This window comes from Myotis nattereri (genome assembly GCF_964212035.1).
Source record: "Myotis nattereri genome assembly, chromosome: 1".
In the NCBI taxonomy this organism is placed as follows: Eukaryota; Metazoa; Chordata; class Mammalia; order Chiroptera; family Vespertilionidae; genus Myotis; species Myotis nattereri.
This window is the reverse complement of record NC_138075.1, coordinates 52,715,498-52,739,100: the sequence shown is the minus strand read 5'-3', so window position 1 is coordinate 52,739,100 and position 23,603 is coordinate 52,715,498. Positions and strand designations below refer to the sequence as shown.

General features: G+C 45.8%; 1 protein-coding gene across 1 annotated transcript in view; it reads left to right on the top strand.

Annotated features, from left to right (window-relative positions):
• Positions 1-23,603, top strand: part of LIPC (lipase C, hepatic type) — a 145,569-nt gene that overhangs the window by 86,187 nt on the left and 35,779 nt on the right. The gene's annotated exons all lie outside the window — the stretch shown is intronic.

Below are 23,603 nucleotides of genomic sequence, written 5' to 3'. Positions count from 1 at the left end.
AGAATAAATCTGTCATATTCAACACCTCGACTTCTCTCTGAAGATGCACCATATTCTCCATTCTGATTCCTTAATATCCATTAACATTGTGTAGGTGCTGGGCACACGTTGGCACCGATTCAGCGCCCTGGTAAAGGAAACAGAGACTTTAAAGTCTAAGGCACACGTTTACTCTCTCTGAGTCTGTTTCCCCATCTTCTAAATGAAGCAATGACATCTAATCCCAGGGTTCGTGTGAGGATTAAATAAGCATATGGTAGCCTAATACAGTAAACATATATATTCTCCTTCAAAACTCACTTCCCATCACCATGATGGCCTAGTTCTTGTATGCCATTCTAAAGCATAACAGCCATGCTATGGCCAGCCAGTTCTTCATTAAGCCAGGACCCTCCGTGTATTCTGTGCTTTGCCACAGCTTTTATAGGGGTACAACTATCTCCTGTACTCCCCAGCTTACACTGCTTGGTCATCAGTAGTCACTCCTGTCTATTACCAGTGAATTCTATCAATAGGCAGCTACCATTTTATCTACCAGTCAAAATTTTAGTCCTTGTAATTGGACTACTAGTAAATCCACTTTCTAACTAAATCCACATCTAACTAATGAACAGCAAAATGCTATGGATTAAATAAATTCAGAACAAAGGAGTTTATAAAAACAGCAGAAACCAGAAATATGCTATTATATTTCTATAAGACATCAGTTTCACAGTTAACAAAAATGTACAAGTATGCAATTATACTAATTCCTCCACTCATTTTGGTACATATGTGTTAAGTGCTGTATGTGTGCCAACATTGTGTAGATGCTGGGCACACGTTGGCAGGGACTCAGCTCTCTGGTAGAGGAAATAGATACTTTATTTCATTAAGTCTAAGGCACACATTTCTTCATATTTAAAATATCTCTTAAAGTGGAACATTCTATATAATAAAGAGCTAATAAGCTAATTAGACCGAACAGCAGAACAACTGTCCGACAACCTTCCAGACGAAGCTGGTTCTGGGAGGGCCGGCTGGTGCTGCAAGGGCCGAGCCCCTTGCACAAATTTCATGCATTGGGCCTCTAGTATCTTATATAAATGCTATGGGCAAGGCCATGTTGTGAGGTTGCTCAGATGTGTTCGGATTGTCATCACTTCAGCTAAATTATATACATTGTTGGGACTACATAGGTCAAGCTTAATTGCTAGTTAAATTGTTTTCCAAAAACTAATCTATGATTTGCAAAAAGGTATGGAGATGGTGGTAAAGCATAATTTGAATTTATCTCCTTGGCTTGTGGTTGTAGCATCATCCTATACACCAAAAGGTTGGTGGTTTGATTCCTGGTCAGAGCACATACCTAGGCTGCAGGTTTGAGCCCTAGTCAGGTTGCATACAGAAGGCAACCAATTAATGTTTCTCTCACACATTTATGTTTCATTCTCTTTCCCCCTTTCTCTCTCTCTAAAAAGAAAAATCATTAAATACATATTCTCAAGTGAGGATTTAAAAAAATTCTTTTTATATTTCTCATTGGAGAAATGACTGCCATCCAATAATTCCTTACAAAGTTAACAAACTAGCATTTATGGAAAGATAATCACAATATATGAAGTTGTGCTTTACTGTTTCATATGCAAAAGAATTGTCCAGCATATTCTAGGCAAAGCAAATAACAGTGGGAGAAACTGCCAACTCTTAAAATAGATGAAAGAAAGCTAAAAGCAATGAGAGGCTGCTGTGACCAATTTCTGCTTGACACAGGACTGTCATCAAGGCATCAGTTTAATTTGTAGCTGTCTTTTTTCCTTTTTAATGGTACATAAAACAAGGTTTCATACTAGCCATGCATGTTAGAGTCCATGAAATACTGTAATAAACAAGTAAGCAAAACATAAAATCATTACAGGTCCTGAAGTGTTATGACACAATCAGCAAGATGCTGTGATAGGAATAACAGGACAACCTAACTTACAGAGAGAGGTCAAGAAAGGCCTCCCTGAGGAGGTGGAGTTGGGAAAAAGTCAGCCCTACAAAGAACCAGCTGATGGTGCAAAGGCCCTGAGGTAGGAGAGAGTTCCTGTGTCCCACGGGGATGTGATCACTGCTGATAAAGTCCTGGCCTGCTTAGAAGTTGTGAGAATGTCGCGAGGCCACAAGCCAGCCTGACAAATAGCTAATCTGACACATAGCAAACACTACAATAAAAATAATTTGAAATTTTTGAAAGCATTATTATACCTCATCCTGATGAATATGTAGAGTCTAATATAGTCTAATTATTTTGGTAAAGGAAGTGCCCATGGGCAGCCCACAAAAAAAATCCATAGTAAATAACCATAGGGTGCCGGAGGAATGAATACCCAATTCGGATAAGGCAAACCCCACTTCTCTGATCTCTTAGTTTGAGCTTTTTATTCTCCTGTGCTCTTATTTTGGTGTCCTTGACAACCATGCATTTTGCAGAAATGCCATAAATTCCTTCAATCCAATAGACAATTTGGGTCTAGAGACTTACAAGATTTTAGAAGCAAATAAACCTCCAATGTACCAGGTTATCGATGAATAAACTAGCTAATATCCCATAGCAGAATGGTCTGCTATATTGGCTTACTTGCATTTAGACACCTAGATGGACCCTATAGGCCTGGAGTCAGACAGACCTGCGTTCAAATCTGTGAACTCCCTGTTCTCCCACTGACGGGTCCCGGGACATGGAGCAAGTCTCTGGGCCCCACTCCGATGATTGGGCGCTTCATTCGGTCTCTGTCTCCTAACCTGGAGCTGCCTCGGAGAAACACGAGACATGCGGTACCCGGACAGGCATGTTCTCTTTGGCTCACAACCGTGTGCGGCTTTCCATCCAGAGGCCTTGCTGGCACATTTCATTTCCCACAGGCAGGTAACCAGCCGGCTAAGCCACGCAACCACGTGCCCACCGCGTGTGAGTGCCGACCAAAGCTGGGAGAGACATCTGGGGTGCAGAACCGTCAGCCGCATCCCTGCCCTGGGCCCAGCGCATGCCTTGCCGTCTCTGTGCCTTAGGCAGGCCTTTCCTTTGTAGAGGGAACAGCTTTCATAAGAGAGATTGTCTCTTTCCAGTAGCATTCTCAGAAAGAAGGATGGAATCCTCACTCATTTCCCTGAACCTTCTCACTGTCCCAACTGTAGAAAAATTAGTTTAGCGTCTTTAATCTACAAGTATACGAAATAATAGAAAACTGAACCTCCGTATGCCCGGCACTGTGCTAAGGATTTTAAAAATTTCGCATTTAATACAAAGCACTGGTATAAGGCCGTGAGCACTAACTTTGTCTATCGTTTTTTCCTGTTTTACTCCTAGCAGCTAGCCTAGCACAGAGTAAGTTCTTTCAAAAAAGAAAAGAATATAAGAATGTATCAATGAACGATGGAGATGACATTCATAAAATGCTTGGCACATAGCTGGCACTCAAAAAATAGCAGCTTTTCCCATTGTCTTTTGTGTTTTCCAACTCGGCCCTGCTTCCGCAGGACATTTGGACGTACCCTGCAGAATGCACGGACCCTGTTCATTTTGGCCTTGCACCCACTTTACAGATGAGGAAGTGGAGGCTCTGAGGCAACGATCCCAAGGCCAGGGGTGACCAGGCCTGGGACCATGTCTCCTTTACTCAAAACCTCAGAGTCTGCAGAGATGACGGTGCTAGGAGCATCCGTAGGACCAATAGGTGTCCCAGGTGTGTCCTTTAGTCAGTTTCTGATGACCCCCACCAGGCAGGTCCAAACTCAGGGGCCCAGAGGCAGCTGCCCTGGACTCAGCAAGAGTTTGGTTTAGGCCTTTTGGGTTGTTTTATTTTGCTTTTCAAGACAAGTCAGAGGCAGGGATGGGTGTGAAAAGCCCGGACGGGGCGTCTGGTCCAGGTGGGAAGTTAGGAAGGAAGGTGAGTGACCTGAGGAGGCTGCGTCAGCTGCTGGGAAAAGGAATCTTTTCCAGATCCAGCAATCTTTAGAAGGCAGTTGGAGTCCTGGGCCTGTCCCGCCCCATCCTAAAATGGAATTGGAGTCTTAGCAGATGCACAGGCCTACAGTCCGTTACCAAATATGGGCTACAGGCAAGGGCAGGGGTGAAAGGTTAATGCTTCCCCCACCCTCCGTCCTCAAGGTGCTTACAATCAATGTGAGCAGTGAGCAAGGCCATGGGAGAGAGAGGCTCATTCCACAAACATGCGCCAGACCCCAGTGCAAACGTTCGGTCTCTCACCTCCATTAAACTAAGCAAAACAAAAACACCAACCAAAAAAAAGGTCCAAAGAAGAGCACATTGAAAAGGAACACAGAAACACGGAAAAGCAATGAGAGGTTCCTCCAAACTGGTTTGTTCCATCCCAAAGGCCAGCCGACCTGTCTGAGGCGTCCTGCCACTGAAGAAGTCAGTATTTCCCGGCCCACAGGCCCCGAATTCCACTCTGCACAGCCTGGAATCAAGGCGTGCATTTAATGGGCGCTTGGGCGATTTCGATTTCTCTAAAATTCCACATCCCTGCCTGCCGAGGGGCTGATGTGAAAGATGCCACTCCCGTGCTGTGACTTTGCAGCCTGCCCCATTAGCAAAGCTCCACTCAGAAAACATTTTTAGATCAACCCTGCTCCAGACACTTGCTCCCAAGGACAAACTAGAGGAAACTCTGGTCCAGCTCAAACCCTTCTGAGCTCTTTGATCAGAAATGAGTGAAAATGTTGGAACTCGTGTGATTAATCCAGGTGGTCTCAACAACCTTCCAAGCAAACCTCTCCTCTGGGCTCCTAGAGGCACCCTGCAGGCAGTGCTGGCCCCTTTGCCAGAATTCCTGTTAGCCAGGCCCACCCCTTAAAACAAAAAGATCTCAGAACAATGCGAGAGGTGGGGGGGGGGGGATCAAAGGTGAGGAAAGGGAAGAGGAAGCAGGTAATGAAAGAAGGGGAGGGGGACTTGAAACCAGCTGCAATTAGCACGTGCTTTGTTTTATTTAAAAAAAAAAAAAAGATAAAGTGCTCAAATGGCACAGCCCCCTCCAAGAAGCCCCCTTAGTTCAGTCTCATGAAACTGAGAAGTCTGGAGAGACCCCAGCAGCACCTGCATCCTGTCCCCACTCACAACACCCCAGCACTGGCCTCACCATATGCAACCGCCTTTCTCTTGGGCGTGGTGGGATGGGTGTTTCCGTTTCCAAACCTCAGAGTGCTTTGCTGTCAGATAAACAAACATCTCAGCCTCTGCCAACGCCGCCCAGGCGCCCAGTGGGAAGTCGTGTTGCTCAATGAGTAGCATTGCCAGCACTTCTGCGACAGGCTGGTGACAGGCTGGAATATGGTGTGGGGGGCAATCAGATGCTGTTACAGGAAAGAGGCATGAGGAGAACATAATCACAGCGGGGCACAGGAATCGCCATCATCATCATAGCCCTCATTTATATAACATTTTAAATTGCCATGGCCACGAAATGAGCAAGCAGGTCAGTCGTTCATAGTCAGAGAGACCTGGGACAGAATTCTGGCTCCTCCACTTTCTATTGGTTCAACCCCAAGGAACGTGCTGGGCCTCCCTGAGCCGCAGGGTGCCGTCTGTTAGGGGTGGGTAATGATCTCTCCTTCATAAACTTGCTCAGAGGTTTGAATGAAATAATGTCTGTAAAGCATTTGCACCTTAGGTAGACTAGTAGTGGTAGTGTTGGTACTATAGGTAGTATTTTCTATTATTTCAACTGGTATTACGTACTATTTCATTTTATCTTTACCTCATTTAGGAGAGTTTAACCCTATTTGGTTGAAGACTAAACAGAGACCCACAAAGGTTAAATGTCTTTCCCAGTCAATACACGAAGTTAATGGGAAACAAGAACTGTGTATTACTTTCTTATTGCTTCTGTAACAAATTACTACAAAATTAATGCTCTAAGTCAAGCATGTCAAACTTGTGGCCCACGGGGCGCATGCGGCCCACAACAAATATTTTTGCAGCCCAGCCAATATAACGGTATATAACAAACGTTTTAATAAAAATTTCGTAACTTAATTTTTACAATATCCTGTTATGCATAATTATTAATAACTAACTACAACGTTCGCTAATGACTGATGACTATCATCGTGTTGCATTCATTTCCCTTACGCGCCTTGCGCGCAGGCGCACCATTTCTCCCCACTAAAACTGGCAGCGAATATCTCAGCAGCTGATGGCCACATCACTAGTCTTGGACTGACTTGTTTGGTGTGTGCAACAGGAAATATTTTGCTTTCAGAGAACAAGAAAAATGGGTTTATTTGCGTTAACGCTTAAAAATGTGTGCAGTTATTCAGTGTCTGGTAAGTTAATGTTCAAGAAAAATGTTTAATTTTTATTAAAATGTTCTATTATTTTATGTTAATGATTTCAGCCCTTTGTATTCAGCATGTCTCTATCGAAATAAACCTACGTTTCTATGAAAATTGAAGCTTTGTTTCTTTGCGGCCCGCAGAAACTTACACCTTGTTTATTGGGCCCGTGTTAGCCTTTGAGTTTGACATGCTTGCTCTAAGTCACACAAGTTATCACCTCGCAGCCACTGGAAGTCCTAAGCCCGCCATTCAAGGCATTAGCAGGGCTTTGTTCCTTCTGACATCTCTGAAGAGAGAATCCATCTCCTTGTCTTGTTCAGTTTCTAGAGGCTGCCGGCATTCCTTCGTTCACGACCCCTTTCTATGTCTTCCAAGCCAAGCAGCGCAGCATCTTCCCATCTCACTCTAACTCTACTGTCTCTCTCTTATAAGGACCATGTGATTGGATTGGGCCGCCCAGAGAATGCAAGCTATAATATCCCCATCTCAAAATGCTTAATATAATCACACCTGCAAAGCCCCTTTTGCCATATCAGGTAACAAACAAACATTCACAGGCTCTGGGTACGGGCATGTAGACATCTTGGTGGAGGGGATCACTGTTCAGCCAACCAGGCTGAATCCTGTCCTGCAAAACATAACTCTTTGGGTTTGGGTTGGTTTATTTTGTTGTTGCTGTTCGTTTGCTTTTGTTTTTGTTTGGCTTTAAACTTGCATTTATTTACTCAGCAAATACTGTGTGCAGGGCACATGTATAATTTATAACCTGCTCCTCTCTAGATATAACTGCATCCGAATCAAGCTTCATTAGTGAGAAATAAAGGAGATTTGCACACATATCTCCTAAAACATCACTGACACCCAGGCTTTAAAAGTGAAACAGACCTGGGAGACCATTAGCCAATCATCCTATTTTACAGAGGCAGACTCTGGCCCAGGGTGGCAATATGACATCCCAGTGTCAGGGAGCGATTTTGTGGGAGATTGAGGGCCTGAATTAGAACTGGAGGAAGAAAAGCAAACTGAGAGGTACTTTGGAGACAAAAATCAGTGGGATTTAGTAACCAGCCGGAGATGGGGTTAAAGAGATGGAGAAATCAAGGCTGCCTAAAGTTCATAGCTTGAGGGTGCCATTGACTGGGCTAGGGATATAGAGAGGACACAGCACATTTCTAGGAAAAATAATGTATTTAATGTTTCCTGGAACTTGCACCTCTTTGGTAGCACTGGCTTAGTTAGCATCAGTGTGAAATTTCCCTTACTCTTTTTTCTCTCCATGTTCTCTCATAAGTGAGGTCATGGGGCTATATCTTCATCTGACCACCACATGGCAGTGCTTTTATTTTCAGAGCACATTTGGTTACAACAAAATTGAGCAGAAATTACAGGGAGTACTCATATATTTCCTGTCCCCACAAACATACAACATCCCCCGCCTGAGCGGCGCATCTGTTACCATTGGGGATCCTACACTGACACATCATTATCACACAAAGCTCATGCTTTATATTAGGGTTCACTCTAAGTCACCCCAGGTGGCTCGCTGTGTGGCCTCAGTTCCTATGACTGGCCAATGTTGACCCAGTGATCTTTATTATATCTTTCAGGGTTGGTCTTTGGTTGGGATTGAGGGTTATTAATTTTGTAACAGTTTTTGACATTGTGGAGACAGGAAGTATGGTATAAAGAGGCACCCTCTCAAAATGTACTCCCTAGGTTCTTCAAAAGTCTTCCCCACAAATGGCAGCTCCCGTCACCATCCTGTAGAGCACTACCCCCATGCTCCAGACGTCCACCTTCAGGCCCTCGTAGGTTTCGAACCAGAACTACTTTGGGCCAAATAGAGGGCAGTGCCACAGAAGGTGCTCAGTTTCCCTTCTGTAAATTCCCTACTGAAGCCACAGTCTGGTGAGTTAACATTCATCTCACCATCTAGAAGTGTGTCCTCCAGCTTCAGGTCCCGATGTACGATGTGTCTCTAGTGGCAGTAACGGACAGCTGACAGCAGTTGTCAGAATGGGCTTGGGCTTCCTTCTCCATCATGGGGCCACTGTTCTCCAAATAGTCAAATAAGGTTCCTTTACTCGCATGTTCCATGAAGAGATACGCTTTGTCCTGGGTGGTAATGACCTCAAACAACTTGGCAATGTCAGGATGATTTAGTCCCTTAAGAGAATGCACCTCTTGGAAGACACCAGAGGAGCCCTACCAGTTCATAACTTTCACAGCCACCTCTGTGCTGGTGGCAATGTGCCGGGCCGCCTAACCGCTGTAAAGGACACCTTGCCAATGGTGTTGAGAATGAGGCAGTTGCCAATATGGCACTCCTCGTTGGCAGAGATGGCTGCAAAGTCATCAGACATGGTGACTTAAAAAAATAAAAAATATTCTCTGAGATCACTGTGGCTTCAGTGAAGTGGATCAGTGATGAAAATACCAAAAGAAAAAGGAGGAGCAGGAGGGGGAAGGGAAGGAGGAGGAGGAGGAAGAGAAGGAGGAGGGAGAGGAAGAGGAGGCAGAGTAGGAGGAAGAGGAGGAGGAGGGGGAGGAGGAAGAGAAGAAGAAGGTGGAGGAGGAGGAGGAGGAGGAGGAGGAGGAGGAGGAGGAGAAGAAGAAGGTGGAGGAGGAGGAGGAGGAGGAGGAGGAGGAGGAGGAGGAGGAGGAGGAGAAATCAAATAAAACAAGAAAAGAATTTTTAATAAACAAAATGAAAAAAGAGAGAGAAAACAAGCCAACTAGTCCAACTCCAGCAGGTCGCTACCAATCAGCTTCCTGGGCTCTAATCGACTGAAAACTCATCCCAGCCAGGTCCTGGAATTGAAAAACACAGGAGTGGTTTGCAATTCCAGGACCTTAATTAGGTGCCTTATGAGGTCAGAGCAAGAAATTGACCAATCGTGGCTAGAGAGAAACCACAGTGGTTTTCTCACTTTTGAGTCTCATGACCCTTTTAGTCTGGTAAAAAAAAATAAAAGGACCCCCAAAGAGCTTTTTGTTTATGTGGGATGTTAAAGATTAATATTTACTTTATTTGAAATGAAAATCTGTAAGATGTAAAAAAATAAAATAAAAATGAAAAGTCTGACTTATCCTCACGCTCCAGGTCTCAGTTCAAATGCTCATTGTGACCATTCCCCTGCCAGCCTTGAAGCGAGGATGACCACCCCCTCCCCCCACCAGTATGCAGGTGAGAAGGACCATTTCTCCAGCCAGCCTAGAAGTGAGGACGACCATTCATGCAGCCAGCACCCCTTCAGGCTCAACCCACTCTGCATAACCCAAACCACTTTCCGAGGAGACCTTTCCCAGAGGTGCCATGGAGCTAGTTAACTGAGGAGAGGCAGAATAGCTAAGATGCAGGCTCTGTGTATGCAGCATCATGGCTGAGCCTCACATCCTGCTAAGGAGGAGCCAGGCACACAAGTGCATGTGCTGTATTGTTGCTGCCAAAAGGTAAACTGAGTGGGGGCGGGGGGGGGGAGGATTAAGGAAAACAGATAAGAGAGTGAAAGCTGGGTCTCGTGGGACGCTGCTCCCTGATGAGGAGACGGCGCCCACGAGCCGTGTCTTTATTTTATAGCAGATGCCACGAGGCAAAGCAGGGGCGTGATCACGTTGTTTACAGCATTCTCGTGGGTTTCAACCTCACTCAACTACATGCACCCGAACTCTAGCACAAGGCACGTGGGGCCACGTGTTCGGACCATAGGTTCAAGCTTACAACCACAGCCGTTGGCTATGATTGTGCTGGGAGGGCCCTGCCCTCCAGCTGGGACTTGCACGTGGCAATGAGAGGACCCTGTCCTTTCATTAGTCCGAGGCTTGATCCTAGCCAAAACACTGTAACTGCGCCCCATACTGTATGAGTCCATTTACATGAAATTCAAGAACAGGCAAGACCTATCTCTCATGATTGAGGTCAGAACAGTGGTCACATCACTGGTGGCATTGCCGGGAGACAGGTTGGAGGGCACCTTCCAGGAACATATGCAGCTTGAAACTCTTGGAGCAATCTATTTAGGATTTGTGCACCTTCCTGTGCATGAATTATGCTTCATATCTATAATAATAAAGGCATGATATTCTAAGGACCTTAATTAGGTGCCTTATCAGACCGGACGACCTTCTGGCCAAAGCCAAGGCTGCAAGAGAAGCCTGGGTCCCGGGTGCCGGAGGAAGCCGGTGCCAGCAGCCGGAGGAAGGAAGACCTACTCTTCCACGAATTTCATGCATCGGGCCTTTAATAAGTAAATACGCTTCACCACCTTCAAAAAAGAATGTCAACTCTGGAATCAAACTGCTTGGGTTTGAGGCTATCTCTGGCTACCTCAGAGTGTTTTATGAGAAGTTAGTGAATAGCATGGGGCACGGGGCGCACAATGAGCATTAGCATCGCTATCATTAAAGGGGTCACCCTTCTAACCAGCCATTCAAAGTGAAGGATTAAGAGAGGTGCTTTTGGCCCAGCCAGAGTGGCTCAGTTGGTTGAGCGTCCTCCTGTGCATCAAAATGTTGCGGGTTAAATTCCTAGTCAGGACACCTACCTGGGTTTCGGGTTTGATCCTCGGTCAAAGAGCATGCAGAGGGCAACCAACCCATGTTTCTCTCTCACATTGCTGTTTCTCTCTCGCTCTCTCTCACTCTCTCTCTCGCTCTCTCCCCCCTGTCCTCAGGTGAGGAATTATAAAAAAGAGAGAGATGCTTCTGAACCCCTCTGTTATCCCCTCCGCCTCACTCCCACCCCCCACTGCACTGAACACGAAGTGGTGCATGTGATATACACACTAGCCCCCTCCTCCGTAGGTACCACGACCCCAGCAATCAGGACGGGCATGTCTCCATCATTCTCTCTCTTCTTTAGTTCCTCCAGAATTCCCGCAGGAGGCCTGCGGCCTCTATTTGCAGAACTCTTTCATCGATAAACTGAATAGTTACAGGACGTGGCGGTTGTAATTAGACAGTTGGTTTCACTGGAGATTAGGGTATTGTATCTTACGAGATATTCTTGGCAGAAGTGGCTCTTGCTCTCAGCACACGTTTCTTTACATTTCAAGCCCGAGCTGCCCACCTGCCGTGAAACAGATGAACTGAGGAGCGAATGGGGCCCCATACCTTTCCCCCAACCATTTCTTGGTGGATTTACTGCAGTATTTGTTTCTTGCTACAGTCTCGCCTTCCCTTTGGAAGCTGGCTGAGTCAGAAGGAAATAAACACATGCAAGAGGGTGTAGAAAGACATTTGATGCTGTGTCCAGAAACCCGGGTTCTAGACCCAGTACCCAGGTGTAATTGACCAGCATACATTTTAACTTCTCTGCACCACAGTCTTTGTTTTGCTTGCTTTGTTTTGTTTTAATCTGTTAAATGAGTGATGGGTCTAGATTTGTGGTTTTTGAACATATGTCAGCCATGGAAGCCCTCCTACAAACAGAATCTCAAGCAGAAAACATTAAAACATGAAAGCACCGTTGTTTGGGCTGAAACAGGTGTGGGCAGTGGGAGTCTGCACTCCCCCGGCCCGACCCCCACCCCCAGCAGCCTCCACGGTAACTGTAGGGTGGTGGGGCTTCCCATCCTAGCAGCACACTTTGAGAACCATTACATTTGCCTATCTTAAAAAAATAATTTCCCAGGCAGCTAAAATCTTGTTCTAAAGTGCCCCCATTGCTCTTCATTCCATACATTCTAATCAAGAGACCCTCTGTACTTTAAGAAAACCCCCAAGTAAAATCTTACATGATCGATATCTTCACGGGAGAAGACTGGAAGGAAATGCATAGAAACAAACGTCAGGAGAGTCGTCATCCCCAGGTGACCGGACTCCCACAACAGTAATTGCAGCAGGATGTTGTGTGGTTCGCACCTTTCTGCTTCACCACCTACAGCCAACATCTGAGAAGATGCTGGCACCTCTCAAAGTGCCTGGGCCTGACGCCCACACACAGAGCCCAGCCTTCGCTGGAGCAGCCAGCACCTGCCTCCAAGACACCAACACACAGCGATGGGGGTGAGCTCAAGTCTACAGGACACAGCTCAGCAGGAAACTGTCCTGAGACAGGGTTTCCTCGAGTGTGACCCAGGGGGTATTAGTCCCAGAAATACGTGGCTACAAATAGGAATTTGGGAGGTGGCAGGGGGAAGTCTACTCCAAAATAATTGGAGTTTGAGAACACTGCGTTTAATTTGCCCCTTCTCAAGATTAAATAAGCGGTAAGCAGTAAGAGTCTTAACATCTCTGGCCACCGGGAAGCCTGATGAGTGCCCCGTAATACAATATTTCTCTAATTTACTTGGCCACAAAACTCTCTTTTCCCCATGACCTCTATTAATATCTCAAAAAACAGGTCAGGACCAAAGACAGCTACAGAAAGGCAATTCTTAAAACCTGAATTATAAGGCTTGAAATGAATGAGGAATTACAGGACAGGAAGGGAAGGGAGGGAAAGAGACTGGTTTGGGGTCTGGAGGACTTTGAGACAGGACAAAAAAAAAGGGGGACGGGAATAACCCATGATTCCAAAGGATGTCTGGAATTTCCTTCCTCTCTGTGAGTGCCCTTCTTCCCAGCTCATTCCTGGTAGACAGAGGCAGGGATTGCTGTTAGTGATCCAACAGCTGATGGCCACCAGAAGGGGGGACTGTGGGGATTAGAAGTGACTCTGTGCAAGTTCCTTGCCTGTGCACCTCGCTTCCTCTCAGTATTAGCTCACTGTGACAACCTTTCCCTAGGAAGAGCGGGAAAATGAAATGATCCTGTGGATTCAATTCTGCAAATAACCCACCCCGGTGCCAGCCCTGTGCCAGGTGCCAGGACCGCATGGATGCATAAGCCATGTTTAGCTGACAGCCTAAGCGGGAAGGAGACAGAGTCCCTCCCTCAGGGTGCGCACAGGGTCCTGGGGGCACACGGAGGGTGTCAGGAGTCTCCTGCAGCCTCATGAATCACTCACCCTCATTGCTTCCAGGTAGAGGGCTGAGGTGTAGGAAGGGAAGAGAAAACTCCTGGCAGAGAGAACTGCAAGAGCAACGTCAGGAGGCAGGAGAGGGAGGGGTGGCCTGGGGCCTCTAGGAGCAGAATGTTTGGCAGGATGGGGAGGGTGTGGACAGACAGGGTAGGACGGATCCTGCCCGGAAGTAAGCAATCGAGCTGGTTACTGCTACACTGAGTTGCACTTGCTGATAAGGAGGGGAAGAAAGAGGAGGGAGGAGTGGAAGATGACTCAGGAGGGTGATGGAGTGCCTAGAAGAAGAGAGACGTGGGAGCAGACTGAGAAATCTGGATGCAGGAAGGAGGTGGGAAGACAAGTTCAGGCCTCAACAAGTTAAACAGGTTATATAAGAAGCCTAAGCATTGGTGACGATGATAGCGATGATGATGATGATGATGATGATGATGATGATAATGTCTACGATGACAAGAACAGCAACAAAGATGACTGTGCACTCTCTCCTCCCTCTTTCTCTTCTGGCTGTAGGGGTTGTGCAGGGAAATGGCAGAAGGACAATGATCATAAGACAGAGTTCTGTCTTCTCTAGAGAGCCCTTGGGGGCAGGTAGAGCTGATGCAAATTTCCGCATCCATCTCTGACACCCTCCACCCATTCATCCTTCTGCAGAAGACATACGGGGCTGGTCCGGCTGGTCCTGACCCCCGGCTTCTAAGGAGCCCAGGTGAGCCATCTCCCTGCAGAAGCAGAGAACCAGTACCACTACACACAGAGCAGGGCCATGCAAAAACAACAAAACCAACAATACTGAGGCACCCTGCCCTCGGGATGCATTATCTTCAGGGTAGATGTTGTGTTCTAGTAGCACATTCCCTGGGGTGTTTCCAAAGCCAGACACGCTGGAGCCTTGTTCCAGCCTCGCTCTGGGCCAAGGCCCGGGCTTAACTCCAGCCTCCGACCAGCTCTGGCTGCTGCCCCCGTTCAGCTCTGGCCAGGACCACTTAATAGGCCAGGATTGTAGCCCCAGTGCTGTGGGCAGTGAGTTCTGCTAACTCCAACCTCAGGCCCCCGCTTGCCCACTCCTGTTTTGTTATGCTCCTGCTCTTTCCTGCTGGCCTCTCTGAATGCCCCTTTTTCCTGCCAAGACCTCAGGCATTGGCACATCCCAGCCCCGTCTTCACTGATCCCATGGTTCATTGTCACATACAGAGACCATCTCATTGCCACCCACACCTGGACGGGCGAGCAGGAGCTGCCTGTTTTAAAGGCTTCCCAATTTCCTCCAGAGTTTCTTCCAAAGCGCCTGGCACATCTTAGCTGCCAGTGTGAACTGTGAGTCCCCAGAGATGCTGATGGCCCTTTTCTACATTCGTCACTTTTGACACATCCAAAATATCCTCGCTCCCAACATTCCATGAGCAGCAGCCCAGATGGACGGGCTGAGGAGATGCGTCAGGTCTCTTCTGCAAGGCCTCTGAGGGGCCCTGGGCGGGAGCTTCCTGGCTGAGAAGCATGTGCTTTCCTCCCACCCCCTCCACCCCTTCCAAAGCTAAGCCAGCCGCGTGGGTACCTCGCTGCCCGGCTTCCAAGCTCTAAGCCAGATTCCTTTCATAGAATTCCTCACACATTGGCTGCCCATGGCTCCGAGCACTTTGGCATCTGCCAGGCCCACTTCTGCCCTAGAGGAAGCTGCCTGCTTGGGAATCACCTTTAGTCTTTCGGGCGACTAAGGGCCCATGGGAAGGAGCTTGACCCTCTGACCTACTCAACAGCTGAAGTCAAGGGCTCCTGGGGCAAAGCTCTGTGAAAGCATACATGCATGGGTTTACTGCTGGGCTCCTAAGCCTGTTCTGTTGCTTGATGAATCTGTTTTTATGCCACTATTGATTACTATAGATTTTTAAAATCAGAAAGTGTGATGCCTCCAGTTTTGTTTTTTCTCAAGCTTGCTTTGGATGTCTGGGATCTTTTGTGGTTCTATACAAATTTTAGAATTGTTTTTTCTATTTCTGTGAGAAATGCCGTAGGGATTTTGATAAGCATTGAACAATGAGATTGTTTTTTATTTCTTTTCCAGATAGTTTATTGTTTAGTGTATAAAAATGTGACTGATTTTTATATGCTGACTTTGTATACTGAAACTACTGAATTCATGTGTTAGGTCTAATAGTTTTTTGGTGGAATCTTTGGGATTTCCTATATATAAGATTATGTCATCAGATAACAGAGATAATGTTACTTCTTCCTTTCTGACTTTGGATGCCTTTTATTTCTTTTTCTTGCCTTTATTTCTTCCTCTTACTATGACTTCCAATATTATGTTAAATAGGAGCGGAGAGAATGGGCATCCTGTCTTGTTCCTGATCTTATAAAGGAAATCATTGCACCATTTGAATATGATGTTAGCTGTGGGTTTGTCATACATACCCTTTATTGTATTGAGATATGTTCCTTCAATATCCAATTTGTTGAGAGTTTTTATCACAAGATAATGTTGAATTTTGTCAAATGTTTTTCTGTGTATATTAAGATGATTATATATATAATTTTTGTCTTTCTATTCATGTGGTATAGCAATTGATTTGTGTATATTGAACCATCCTTGCATCCTAGATATAAATCTCACCTGATCATGGTGTATGATCCTTTGAATGTATTGTTGAGTTTGGTTTGCTAATATTTTGTTGAGAACTTTCGTATCTATATTCATCAGGGTTATCCAATGCTTATATTCTTAACCACTAGGCAAGTTATTCTCAGAATGATATGCCACCTTGGGATAATGCAGATTCTCAGGCCTCACCAGACCTGCTGAATCAGCTGCTTTGGGAATGTTTAGCGTATGGCTATGGGAGAATTCTGCCCCCCAATATAGAAGATCAGGTAAAACATAAGAGATCCTGAAAGGGAAGTATTCATTTAGCAGTGGCTTAAGGGCAGAACTCTGACTGGGTGTGTTTTTCAGTCGGAGATTTATTTCCCCATTGACCTGTAGGCTGGTTTGGCTCCAGGAGCTGCCTAATTTGGGTGGCATGGCTGGCGCACCCAGCCCAGTTGGTAGAGGCAGAGACCCAGCCTAGTAGTCTCCAGAGCTGCTACATAAGGTCGATAGACTTCTCCTGCCCAAAAGAGCTGGACAAATGGGAGAGGGAGGCCGAAATCCTCACCCCAAGGAGGAGGCTTCCTCTTTTTGGCACAAAGGCTCTTGCCAAGACATGCATCATACTGCCTGAGGGAGGTGCACAGAATTCACAGAAGGGTACTAAATAGGCTGGCAATGACCTCGGTAGATAAGTACCAAAAAGTATCTGGAAGAAACTATGTTGGGTCAGACATGAAATGGAAGAGGTCGTAGGTAAGTTCTAAAAGGATGGAGAAATGAAGTATTAAATGCCAAGCTCGGTGTCAGACGTTTCACTGAGCTTCACCCAGTTATCATATTTGCAATTTAAGAGAAAGAAAGTGAAGCTTCCAGGTTAAGTGAGCTTCCCAAGGTCACACAGCTAATAACTAGAGAGTTATTTATTAACAAATGATAGATCAAATACAGAGCCAACTGGCTCCAAAGCCAGTGCCCTTTCCACGAAACTATCCTGCCTCTGCCTCTGCCATTGTTTTCCATGGAGCCCCAGAAATTTTGGGGGTACATGTCCACGGTCTGAAGGGGGCAGACAGCCATGCCTCCAGACACAGGTGTGAAGGGGGGAGAACATGGGTCCTAAAGAAGATCTTAGCGAGAGTGGAACAAGGATAAAAGCACATGCCCGGAGAAGGTTTGCAGTCAGGACCTAGATGTGTGGATAGTGAGCTAGAGAACTGGGATTCTGGTCTTGGTTTTAATTTTTTTTAGCCAGAAAACAGCTGTGCTATAGACCCCAGGGGAGTCTCAAAGGAGATGAGGGATGCCAAGGGTCTCAGGAAAATAGGCTACAGCCATGACCTCAAGTTCTGTGAGCCTTGAGGTGACATATTGATCACACAGAGGCTCATCTTCCACATTCTATAGTCCTTCCCTCCCATCAGGACTAGCCTTTGACATGGAATCCCCGAGATTATCTGGGGAATTGGTGACATTACTCACCAGTAGGGTACTCTGGCTGCCTTCACACCAGCCACCCTATAGCTGGGTAGGTGCCTCTACTATTATTCACTCATTGAAATACTTACCAAGCTGTGTAACAATTGTCTATTTACTTGCCTCCAGCATAGTTCTTAAAAGCACAGCTGAAGTTCTTAAAAGCACAGTCTTTCTGCAATATTAAGCACATCCTGCCACATAGTAGGTGCCTACTAAATGTGTGGGGGAATGAACGAATGAATACATGGATGAATGGGATCATTGTGGGCTCTCAGTCTCCAAGATGGAAGGTTTAGGAGAGGCCAATGGCCTGCCCTCTCAGCCCCAGCCACCACACAGGGAAGCCTCGGGGACACTTGGGGGTTGGTGGGTCAGGAACATTTCCCCTTAGGGAGCCCCCAGACCCCTGCCCTAGAGAGCATCTTCCATGTATTCACTCCCATTTCCATACACACCATTCACTTTGCCTTAAGGCGTAACCTTGGGCTGCTTTCCTCCTGCTGCAAGTGCTTGTTCTTGCAAAGCGTCAGGCTCAGATTCCAGCACAGGAGGGAGTGTCCCCCGGGAACAGAGCCAGGAGTCCCAGCTCCGACTCTCACTTTTCTCTTTGCCTGATTCACTCCGGCCTCAAAAACACTTCTCTCTGGCATCTTTTATTTACTGAAACTCAGAGATAGGACAGACTTAGGGCCCACACGCCTCAGGACCAGAGGGATTCTGGCACCTTCGCCCCACCTCTTATTTTCCAGAGGTGGAAGCTGAGGCCAAGCCGGTTCGGAGGAAAAGCCAGGCCTTGACCTCTGGTCCAGCTGACTCAAGGGCCAAAGACATCGCACTGTGTCACCATGGGGGTCTCAGATCCGGCTGGTCCAAACGCCTCACTTTCCAGATGAGGATCTAGGCCTAGAAAGTTACATGACTTGCTCAAGATCAACCAGGACAAGTTAACTAGGGCCTCACAAAGATCTGCCAACAGTCACATGTAATCCACCAATAGCTAATAGTCCGGTGTGTCTAAGGCCACACTGTCTCGGCAAGCAGATGCTGCAGACCCAAACACTCGCGTGCTCAGCTGCTCGCCTCGTGTGACATGCCTTTGCTTCAGGCTCTGAGCTCTCTTCTAGGTCAGCACATAAAGGCAGTTCAACACAGCCACGCTCTAGACCAGCCGTGGGCAAACTACGGCCCGCGGGCCGGATCCGACCCGCTTGAAATGAATAAAACTAAAAAACAAAAAGACCGTACCCTTTTATGTAATGATGTTTACTTTGAATTTATATTAGTTCACACAAACACTCCATCCATGCTTTTGTTCCGGACCCTCCGGTCCAGTTTAAGAAGCCATTCTGGCCCTCCAGTCAAAAAGTTTGCCCACCCCTGCTCTAGACCAGTGGTTCTCAACCTTCCTAATGCCGCGACCCTTTAATACAGTTCCTCATGTTGTGGTGACCCCCAACCATAAAATTATTTTCGTTGCTACCTCATAACTGTAATTTTGCTACTGTAAACAATATGTAATTATATATGTGTTTTCCGATGGTCTTAGGCGACCCCTGTGAAAGTGTTGTTCGACCCCCAAAGGGGTCTCGACCCACAGGTTGAGAACCGCTGCTCTAGACCAAGCATGTCAAACTCAAAGGCTAACACAGGCCAAATAAACAAGGTTTAAGTTTATGTGGGCCGCAAAAAAAACAAAAGCTTCAATTTTCATAGAAACATAGGTTTATTTCGATAGAAACATGCTCAATACAAAGGGCTGAAATAAATGAGTAATCGTTAGCATAAAATAATAGAACATTTTGCCGAAACCAGTTTGGCTCAGTGGATAGAGCATCGGCCTGCGGACTGAAAGGTCCCAGGTTCGATTCCAGTCAAGGGCATGTACCTGGGTTGCGGGCACATCCCTAGTAGGAGATGTGCAGGAAGCAGCTGATCGATGTTTCTCTCTCATCGATGTTTCTAACTCTCTATCTCTCTCCCTTCCTCTCTGTAAAAAAACAATAAAATATATTTAAAAAAAATAATAGAACATTTTAATAAAAATTAAACATTTTTCTTGAACATTAATTTACCAAACTGAATAACTGCACAAATTAATAAGTGTAACGCAAATAAACCTATTTTTCTTGTTCTCCAAAAGTGAAATACTTCCTGTTTCACACACCAAACAAGTCAGTACAAGACTAATGACTTGGCCATTGGCTGCTAAAATATTCGCTGCTTGTATTAGTGGAGAGAAATGGTGCGCCTGCATGCAAGGCACGTAAGGGAAATGAACGCAACACGATTATAGTAATCAGTCATTAGCGAATGTTGTAGTTAGTTACTAATAATTATGTATAACAGGATATTGTAAAAATTAAGTTACAAAATTTGTATTAAAATGTTTCTTACATACTGTTATACTGGCCGGGCTGCAAAAATATTGGTTGTGGGCCGCATGCGGCCCGCGGGTCACGAGTTTGACATGCTTGTTCTAGATCTAGACCTTGGGAGCGCAATTGTGAAAGACCTATTTCAATGACCTCGTGGTCAGCCAGCCTCCAGTGGGGTGCTGACGGCCTAGCAAAGGATGTTTATGAGTCTGTCCCAATGGGCGACTTTAACATCCTGGACTGCAGAGGAGCTGCTCTTGTCGTGAGGCTCAACTCAGTCACTTCCTGTGACTTTGGTCAAGACACTTATTCTCTCTGAGACCCAGTTTCCTTTTGGGATAACGACTTGTGGGGGCATTATGAGGATTGAATAAAATAAGGAATTCTGAGTTACTAGCAAAAAGTACATGATAGCCACATAAACAGCCTTTTAACCTGCCATACCAATTCCACCTGCTCCCCAGCACCCCGTCATCACCTTTAATGAGAATGTGTGGGTCTTATGGGTTCTTAGGTTAGTAATAATCATGGCTGACACCCTGTGGGGGACTGACTTGTAAGATTGCTTCAACTCCCATGTCAGCAAAACGACCTCACCATTTAACCAAGTAATTCCATACTAGGTGATTCATCCTGGTGGAAATAATTCTCTGGGAGGAAAAACTCTCTGCTGAAGTTCCTTGCAGCTCTTTTTATGAGGGTGAAATATTGGAATCATACTGCTTGTCCCAGAGAGGGAAATGGAATCATAAATTACAAAACAGTCCCATATGGAATATTACTCAGCCTTTAAAAATGACGAGTATGAACACTGTAGGCATATGGAGAGATTCTTATTATGTAATGTGAAATGAAAAAAAGCAAAAAGCAAGCTATAGCTGCACAGTTACATGAAAAATACATTTGCTTCTGGATACAGGAAAATAAAAAGCCAATCCATTTGGATGATGAGGATGTGAGTGAGTGTATTTTTTAGCATTTTGTTTTCTGCTGTTCCTCCGCTTTTGTGCATCAACTACATTTTTTAAAGAATAAGGAAGAAAACCTGATACTTGCTCCAAAAGCTACTGAGCTGTAGGCAAGTTTCATCTGTGGAAGAACGCCTGGCACAGAGCAGGTACTCGGGAAGTGTTGGCAGAAAGAAGAATGAATGAGTCGTCCTAGGAACTACGAAGTCAGTGCTGTATACGCACGGATCGGGGGCCTGGCCACAGCAGCCAAGGTCAGAGCTATGGCTGTGTTTATCTCAGGTTTGTCCCACCCTGAGCAGAGGCCCTCTCCCCTAGTCCCAGGTCTGAGGATATTTTCAGTAGTTGAATTAATAAAAGGAAATCAACACACACACATGCACACTCACACACACAGACACTCACACACGTTAGCAATTTACAGCACGAATGTGAGGATATTTCACAAACAGCTGGGGCATATTAATGCTTGCGGCTGCTGTCTTAGGCACCTGTGCCCCCAGCTGCAGCCAGCACCTGGGGGTGGAGGGGGTGGGATAAACGTTGAATTGAGCGGAGGCCCCAGCCCAGGCATCCCGGGCAGAAGGCAGGGCCTGACTCCTGGGGCCTCTGCTGCAGAACCTTTGGCTGTCCCCTGTGCCAGCTCATTCATTGCCCGCAGCCACCTGCCTAATGATGTCCTTACCCAAAGAAAATGAAATCATTTGTTCTTGTATGAACTATTAGGACCCCTCAAACCTGAGGGCTCACTTAGGAATAGAGAAATCATTGCTGCAAGGAATGTCATATTAGAAACGTAATGGCTGCACCCGGCTTCTTCTGACTGATGTGAGGAAGCTTTGCTGCCTCGGGATCTTCCCGTCACATGGAGGGAACCCCAAGCCTCCCCAGCCTGTCACCTCACTTCCCAGGTGACACGGGGCTGACTCCCTCAAAGGATTTGACCACTTACCGTAGTTAATAGTCTCTCAAAACCACCGCCTCATCCCTGATTCTTTTTTTTTTTTTTAATTTATTAGGGTGGCATTGGTTAATAAATTGTATTGGTTTCAGGTGTACAATTCTATAACACATCATCTGTATAATATATAGTGTGGTCACTACCCCAAGGCAAGTCTCCTTCCATACCCCTAGATTGTTATCATTGGTGTGTCTTTATCGCCTCCAAAGACACGAGAAAATGATGATTTCAGAAGACGTGCCTGGGGAGGGAGCTGCTCCTACTGAATACCATTGCAAGAAATGTCCTTACTCATAACAGAATATTAGATGTCCTCACAGCTCACTCACAGACTTGCTCTGAGGCTTAAATGGGTTAATACAAACAAGACTGTTAGAAAAGTCCCTGGCACAGAATAAGCCCTCAATAAATATTAGCTTAAAAGGTGCTGAAAGTCAATCTAGATATATATGCATATAAAAAGAGAGATAAATAAGATCACACCTAAGGAGCTAATGATTCTACTTTCAGGAATCTATACTAAGAAAATTGTCATAGATTCAGAGAAATATTTATGTATAAAAATGGTCATTGGAACATTGTAATAGAAAAAAGGAGAAACCTGGAAACAACCTAAATGTCCAACAAAAAATGGAACAAGTAAGCAAACTATGACACTTTTCAAAAGCACATTTTTGAAGAATTTTAATGCTATGAGAAATAATGATGCCAGGTGAAAACCATTCACATAATATGGTCTTGGTTATAGACACTCCACGTAAGTACCCATGAAACAAACACCTGTATAAGAAACGGTTGGGAGGAAATACTCCAAATATTACTTGTGTGGTTTTCTGAATAGTGAGATTCTTTATTCACTTGGGCATTTTTCAGACTGTATACATATGCCTAACATGTACTAATTCTACAAGTAAACAAATTAAATATAAAACATATACAAGTCTATTACAATACCACCAACACAACATAAAGACATGGTCCTAGACTAGCCCAGCAGCAGAGGCAGCGGGGATAATCCTGATGGCCCCGGGGTTGCCAAGGGGACCGAAAGGGCATCTCAGGAAAGCTTCTAGCTTGAGAAATTACATGGGTGAATGATGGTGTTACAAACCACAATAGGAAATGTAGAAAGAAGGAAGAAGAATGGGTTGGGAGGAACGAAAACCAACCCAGTTTGGCCTCTCTGGGTTTGCAGTGTCCCCAGGTAGAGATGCCCAGCCAAGAGCTGGCTCTGTGCGGAGCTAACGCTTGGGGGAGGGGTTTCGGTGTGGGTGTGGGTGTGGGCCATAGCAGTGAGCTCTCAAAGCCGTGGTGTGGCTGAGGAGGATCCAGTATTCTGTGTTCTGCAACAGGGACAACCAGACAGTCATGGCGGCTCAGACACACAGGCTCCAGAGCTCCACTCCTTCCACCCAAAATGTGACCCAAAGTGGCCCTGCCTCCCTCCATAGCGAGGCTACTGCTGGGTTACAGTAAAGCGCCTCGCAGAGATTCACTGTGACGTAAATGCAGTTTGGCGCTGCAGCCACTGCTTCCAGTGAGGCCTGGAGACCACTCTCAGAGTCAGCCACATGAAACTGGCGGACTGTGTGGGAACGATGCTCAAGAAATGGCCTCTGCCTCGCCCGGTGATCTTTTTACAGTAACCCATAAGGAAACTATTTTGGGCTTCAGGGTCAGGAGAGTGTGAGCAACTAAACACCATGAATCCTACAACTGCTCCTGTTTCCCTTTTTGCTTTGGCCAATAGGAAGCTCAGGATAAAATCTGTGGCCCATCTCCAGCAGCCTGGGAGGATCACATACTGTGTGTGTTAGGGTGCTAATCTAGTTACATTTTCTGTCTTTGTAAAGGTTGTACTGCCTTTATTTTCTCTTCATTTCTATTTCTTCTACCATGAATTTTTGTGAACTACTTAAAGTAAAAAAAAAAAAAATTCTTCTATGTCATG